At 57.4% G+C, this 7,298-nt stretch overlaps 1 protein-coding gene across 1 annotated transcript in view; it reads right to left on the minus strand.

Moving 5' to 3' along the window:
* The window catches only part of Fam222a (family with sequence similarity 222 member A), a 44,214-nt gene extending 37,211 nt beyond the window's left edge, over positions 1 to 7,003 (minus strand). The window contains exon 1 of the mRNA XM_057763418.1: positions 6,870 to 7,003. The gene's annotated coding sequence lies outside the window, so the exon portion shown is untranslated. The remainder of the gene's footprint in view (positions 1 to 6,869) is intronic.
* Positions 7,004 to 7,298: the final 295 nt, after the last annotated feature.

Here is a 7,298-nt window from a genome sequence, read left to right on the forward strand (position 1 = left end):
ATGCGAGTGGGCTCTGCCACACTAACGGGTTCTGCATGTGTCAGCCTCCTCCCAGTCCTGCTACCCTGGGCTCCTAGTGCTCCAGCTGCTGCCCTGGGATGCTCCGCTGTTTGGGTTAACGAATGCCTCATTTGGCTTTGGGACATCCAGAGATCACTGATAATTGTCCCATGATGAAAGAAATAAGGCCCTGATGGACCTTTTCCTGCCCACACCACGCTGCGAGAAGAAAGTCATAAAAACAGCTTGCTATCTCAGCTACTGAGGCTCCGACTAGATGTCACTGCTAATTGGGTATCACACCCTTGTCTTGTTCTCTCAGAAGCTAAATCAAGAAAGCGCCACCGCTGCGGACTAATTATATCTCCGGCCTGCAGCCTGCAGCTTGTCTCTCCCTTTATTGAGTTAAAAAATGGTCACGAACCTTCATCTTTCATCCCCCCCCCCCCGCCCAAGTGCCGGGCCTGCACTGTCCTCCGGGCGAGGCTGTTCAGGTGCACACGGCACAGAAGGTCAGTAAGAGGCCTCTGAGACAGGCAGAAGGGCTGTGGAGAGCTGAGAGGGCCCCTGCCCCAGGTACCTGCTTCATGTCCTCCCTCCCTAGCCACTCCCCTGTCTGGCCTGGGCAGAGAGGGGGAATGCTGGGCTCTCTCCACTTAGCAGCTGAACCCCGTGGGTGCTCAGGGGGCATTTCTGCCCTGTAAGCACGTATGCGTTTACTCAGCCTACATGGATGTCTATCTGTGTACTAGGCTCTCTTGTCTACAGCTTCAAGTAGGCCAGAAGCAGGTAGTACCAAGCACACAGCACCCTGGCTGGTAGAGGTACTAGATACTGAGACAGTACCTCATCACTCCCCTGCTTAAATCTGCCACCACCAAATGCCAAGGCCAGCATTTGGCTCCTCCCAGTCCCCTCCAAGTCACTGAAACAGTCCCCTAACCACCGTGCCATCCCTGCCTGCCTTGAACATCACCGGTCCCGCCTGACAGCCATGCTGTCCCTGCCACGCACACCACTCTTCCCAGCACGGCCATCAGCCCGTAGGGCTTCAGAACACATGTCAGGCAGCTCGCTTGGGGGGCTGTCACATCTGTCTGACACCCCCAGGCTCGGCCTGAGTCCCAGGTCTGACGTGTGTTAACCTATACTGCTAGATTGTGCTGAATGAACTTCAGCTTCTTCATCTTTGAAAAGGACCAAGTCCTTCCTAGAGGCCCAAAGAGGCGTTCGGGTGCCCCGGGGGTGATGAAGTGTGTCCTTCATCTTTCACCCCCTCTCCCCCCCCAGTGCCGGGCCTGCACTGTCCTCTGGGCGAGGCTGTTCAGGTACACACTGCAGAGAAGGTCTCAGTAAACACTAACTGTAAAGAAACTCTAGGCTATAGGCTCTCTGGGACTGGCATGGCAGGCAGTACCTGCCCCTCACACTTATACAGTGCTGAAACAACCCCTATACTTAAGGAAGGCCCCCACAATCTCCAGCTGCCGTCCCATGGCCCTCGGACAGCGGGGGACCCTGAGCTTATTAAGGCCAGGCAGCAGACCTGTTTTAGCCCATAGGCTCTGATGACTGATGGGCGCTGGCTGCCCAGAGCGCTGGAAGGAGCCCAAGGTCAGGAAAAGAATGAGGCCGGGGAAGAGGGCAGCAATTGATTGGCGATGTCTGCCAAGGGCAACCTGGCAGAAGGGGAGTCAGGCCTGCCACAGGACTTACCATCCTTGACATTTTTAAGGGACATGCTTGCGTCTGGGGAGAGATGGGGGGCAACCTGCTCAAGGCTGTGCAAAATGTGAAGAAATGGATAGTCTAAAATAGGTCCCTTGGCTCCTGCTCAGGCATTTCCCCAGGACAACCTGCCCAGCCCTGCCCTCCACAGAAGACCCTGCTCACCTGCCATGTGGCCATGGCCTGAGCCCCCCATTCATCTCACTGAGCCTCACTTCTCCACTTAAACAACAGTGATAAAACTGCCCTTGGCGGGACAATGGGGCCTTAAGTGAGTATTCCAAAGCTCCATGGAACACACAGCAGATGTTAACAGTGATTCCCACGACAGGCAGAGGAGTTTAAAGAGGACCAGAAAGCAACAGGGCCTCCTCTTCCATGGAGCCCTCCCTGCTCTGTTTCTCCTCAGCCCCTACATGCTTTGAGAGAGATGAAGGCCCCAGGGGCAGGGACCAGGGCCATCTCACGCCAACCTCCGGCTTGCTGGCACAGCAGTGGCACACAGTGAATCCCTCTCCCGCAGTACTCAGGACTGGCCACCTTTTGTCTCCAGAGCCAGGAGCGGAGAAGGCCTCTGGCTGGGCAGCAGTGGTCATTTCCTGTTCACTACCCACCGGCTCTCATTTTAGCCAGGCCTCACAGCCTTCCTTCTCAGGTGGACTTTGGGCCTACCTGACAGATGAGGAGCCTGTGGTCACACAAATGGTGACAGTGTATGGCCTCAAGAAGCTGCCTCCATCGGTGCCAAGCTTGGCGCTGGCGCCAGATGTGAACCTGGAGTAGACAGCTGATGGTGGGACTCCTTCCTCCCAGGGAGGCCCCTCTCCCCTCAGATCCTGGGTCATTAAGTCTCTAAGAGCCTGTCCACTGGCCTCACCTCCTGACCTTCCAGGCTATTGTCCCTGTGCCTCTATACACTAACAGGAGTTCCTGGGGGGGGTGGGGGGGGAAACAGTTGCTAGAGGTGGGGCACTGGCTTGTTTTGGAGTTGAGATAACTGGCTAGGACCTGAACCTCGCTCATGCATCCCCACAGGGTCCTCCACACACAAACCTTTCCTACGCACAACCCATAGGAGAACTGCTATTGCCAATAACCTACCAGGAAACCAATTTATACGGGAACACACATACCCAATAAGGAGAGAAACTAGGGTTCCACCCCAGATAGGCCCCTAGTACCTAGACCATGAGGAAGCCCCTCTCCCCTTGGACCAATGGGCCCCTTAGCTCGGACACTGAGATGATCCCTTCCAACACCTCTAGTAGTTTCTCTCTCCTTCTCCCACTCTCCCCTCTTAGTGGCTGTCCTTCCAGGCCGATGGTGCTCCCTCTGTCAGCAATACCCTCAGGCACCAAGCCCTCCCTCAACAGATACTGCCATTCACTCCTGGGGTCCCCTCCAGCCTTGTTCACACCCAATCTATCAAAAGGTCTCTTCTTCCTGAGGACAGGCAACAGTGGGCACACCAAGGGTCTCTCATCAAGACAGACTACGCGTCTATCCAGGCAGACTAGAGACAGGGCAAAAGAATCAGCCCAGTTACCCCTCCTCACCGCCCATGTCCCCACTCCCACCCTGACTACAGGAATCCACTGCCCCTCCTCACCTGCCACTCCCTGGCTGTGTGACCATAGGCATGAACTTATCCTCTGTGTCCCCAGTGACAGAGATCAGGGGTCTGAGAGGGACTGAGCTATCTATTGGTCATCTGGCTCCTCAAGGCCTCCACTTCTCCATCTCTGAAATGGCACTAACTCCACCAGGGATGGCCAGGAGAGCCCACCAGCCACTGTCTTGGCTAGCCTTTTGTTTGAGGCTCGCAGTAGGCCCTCAGCTGTTTCTCAACTAAGCAATCAGTGGTCCAGGTGGAAGGAGTGCACATGCACACCCCAACAGCCTCCACCCCTTCACAGAATCCCTCTCCCCACCCCCAGCCCGGGCAGACAAAAATAGTCATTAGGCAGATTTCAAAAGATGTCAGTAGCTTATAATTACAGTCGACAACCTTCCGAGATAAAAGTGATTACCTTGGATGCAAATCGCTTAGCAACCAATCAGGGCGGCGGGCGGCGCCCGCGGAGGTGACCGGCCGGCAGCGCAGCCCTCCTCCCTCAGCCGCACCGCCGCGCAGGCGGCGAGAAAGCGCACAATAGCTCTTGACACGCAAATGGGTTAACACAATAAAGGCGCTCCGGCCGGTGCTGGGGGAGAGCGGCAATTCCCGGCCCGCGGGAGGTAATAAAGCGGCCCTTTTGTGCGCGCCTCCTCGTTCTCACCCCCGCCCAGCCCCAAGGAATCGCTGCCTGATTGAATTACGGTTCATGAATACGAGCTGCTTGCCTGCTTCCTCTAACTGGGGAGGGTTGGCAAAGCAGAGTGGGCAGGAGGGAGGTTGGGGAGGGCGCCCTGTCCAGGCCCCAGAGCCCCCTGGCACTCAGATGGGAACCACGTGTGCTCACCATGTGGGATCACCACGTGGGGACCCCCTTGCTGAGGCGCTGGAAGGGTAGGGGGACCCCAGCCCAGAACCGGGTCTTCTGCTTTGGGCTCCAAGACACTGTGCGAGCTGGAGATTATGCTCATGGCAGGTATAAACTGCATTTATGGAACACTCTCTGTATGCTGTGGCCTACAGTGAGCCCTCACGGAATCCCCGCCACGCCCCTGGGAAGTGGGTGCTGCCTGTGCTCTTCACAGATGAGGACACCTGCCCCGTTCAACCCACAGACAGCTCCGACACTCCTCTGGTACAGCCTGAATTATCTCTTGGCCCCTTTGAGTACTCATGTGCCATCTTCCTCAGCTGCCCCTCACCTGCTGCCGGGCCACAAGCTTCACCCACTAAAGTGGTGTTGCCATCTGTAACCTGGCCTTCCACCAGCAAAGCCTGCCAGGAGCTCTGGGTGGCTGAGGTTCCTGGGTGACCCATGGCCATCACACGCTCCTCTAAGCAAGCCCAGGGGGTCAAGCAGATGATACCGGAGCTGGCAGGTGTGTTTCATGCAATACATTCTTCCTGTCAGGGCTACAGAAGGGCCCAGCGGGTGAGGGCAACAGGCTGAGGTCGCCAGGCCTAAGAAGATGCCAGTGTGTTCAACTGGTGGTATCACACCCACGAACCCATCCGGGGGTAGGGTGTCACCCTTTGTGCCTGTGTGTGAGGTCCTGCAGATCCTGAGGCCAAGCCACTGCAGCTGCCTGGCTGAGCACCTACAAAAAGACCATCACTTCCTTGGCTCTGGTTTCTCATCCGCAAAATGGGTCACGGCACAAGCCACTCCAAGCAGCATCTGAGATGCTGCAAAATGCCTGGCACTCAGGAAGACGCTGGGTAAACTGGCACTCCCCCTGCCTGTCGTCTGGCGCTCACTGCCAAGCCCAGGGAGCCGAGCGAAAGGAACAGAAGGAGTTGCCCAACTCTGACAGCCTCTCCCTCCGCCTTGGCTGAGGGAGTGTAAATACTACGCAGAGGGCCTCCAACCGCCTGTGTGTGTGTCTCTGGCGCGCACTCCAAGTTTGTTTCTAAACTGGGAAGTGTCGAGAGGCCGTGCAAACAGCACTGTACCCACAGCCTCCCCTGCTCCTCCAGTCTGCTGTTGCTGCGCTGTCCCTCAGAAGCTTGTGTTTAAGGTAACTGCTTCCGCTGGAAATACCATCACCCTATCAAACCCCAAAGCGCCCTCCCCGGTATTTATTGACCTGTTACTAGAAGGTACTGGGAGGAGGATGGGAAAGGCTGTCGGTCCAGAGAGACCAGGCCTGGCTTCTTCACTCTCACCTGCCCCTCACTGCGGGAGCAAAGACACCAGCTTCTCCCGCCGTTCCTAGGAATCTGACTACAGCTGTTCCACCCATATCTGACCCTGGCAGTCTTAGCCGGGATGGGCATAGACAAGGCAGCAGGACTTGGCCTAGGAGTTCTCTGAGCTGCGCACTGTACAGGGCTGCTGTGTGTGGGGAGAGGGGGCTCTTGCCTCCCTACCCATCCCCCTGGCCCTGGACGTATTCAGACCTTGGCTCCCACCGGCCCTGCATTTGCTTAATAAGCATCCATCACACTGCTCGTCAAAATCATCTTAAACACCGGAAGGAGAATGGCTTAGGCAGGAGTCCCAGCTGAGCCAAGGCCCCTCACCTTGGGGCTGAACAGCAGGGAGGTTCCCTGGGCAGACACAGAGACCTGCAGACACACTGACCAGGAAGGTCGCAGCTCCTCTCTCTGGCTTGGAGCAGAACATTCCCGTTTTCAAGAGAAACAGCCTGCTTTGAAGGCTGCTGAGCCTGCTTTTCTCTGGGGACCCTGGGAACTTCGGCTGCTGGCTGGGTACATGCTGGGGTTCAGCGGGGCCTTCTTTTGAGCATCCTGCTTACAAGTGGGAGGTTGCTCTTCTGGCAGTTATGGGCTCCCAGGGGACACAGGGCAGAGTCCGGAACACCTGTCCTTAGGGCCAGGAAGCATCAGCAGGGCCAGCTGGCACTGCCTCCCTCCCCCACCTGAAGTGTTGACTGAAGACTGAGGTCATAGGACTGCGGTGGACAGGACAGAAGGAGTTGGCCTTCACCTTCTACTGCTCGACGTGCAGCTCTGCTCATTCTGGCTCTGGCTCAAGGCTAGCTGCGTGTCACCACCATCTGACATCAGAGGTCAGGCAGTGATGTCACACGCAGCCCGCTGGGAACATGCTGTCTTTGTGAGTTATTTGTAACAGAGTCACAAATGTCTTGCCTCAGAGGACACGATCCCCAGACAGAAGTTTGGGGGCTCCACATCTCTGGCTTTTCAAGATCTCAAAGGTTGCTTTGTAGCCCCTCCATGCTGGCCCACCCTGGACGTCCCCAATCAATCCCTACAAAACTACAAGAGTTCAGGGTAGAGCCACTCACTACCTTTGTTAGCTCCATGGGTTGGGTGACCTTTCCTATGGCATGTCCCAAAGCCAGCAGAATACCCACCAGGAGTCCCCACCCTCCACTACAGCCAGTTCAAATAAGTTATGTGTGCAGGACAGGGGCGAACAAGAAGCACTGCTGCCTCTGGGCGCTCAACAACCGAGGGTCCCTTGAGGACCAGTCCAGATTGCCCGACTGCCAGAGGCTGCCCCCAGCTCAAATCCAAATCCCCGTGCCCCTTAACTCACTGTGTGTTAGCCAGGCAGGCGAAAGGTACCAAGTCTCAGAGGCCACGACGCTCCAATCTGCGGGTCGCGGCCATGCAGGAGTGATAAAGATTGCCCGAGGAAGCCGATGCTTTTCTTCGGGTGGGAAGGGGAGTTGTCGGTGAGGGCGAACCCCACGCCCGAAAGCGCCTTCCGAAGTCGGGGAAGGGGGTTTCTCTGCTCAGCACCGGTCGCGTCAGCCCGGGACCCCAGCCGCTCGCGCGCTCAGGCGGCGCATCCTCGCCGGAGACCGTGCTCCATACGTCCGGCGGGAGGCGCTGCGCCTCCCTCCGGGGTCCGGCTCACCGCGGCAGCTCTGCCCGCGCCTCTCCCAGGGCGCCCTCTCCGTCCGCGCTGGGAGGCCGGCAGCGGCGGCCCCTCTCGCCAGCTCCAGCTGCAGCCTGTCTTTGT

The sequence above is a fragment of the Chionomys nivalis genome, chromosome 3, assembly GCF_950005125.1.
Source record: "Chionomys nivalis chromosome 3, mChiNiv1.1, whole genome shotgun sequence".
NCBI classification, from domain to species: Eukaryota; Metazoa; Chordata; class Mammalia; order Rodentia; family Cricetidae; genus Chionomys; species Chionomys nivalis.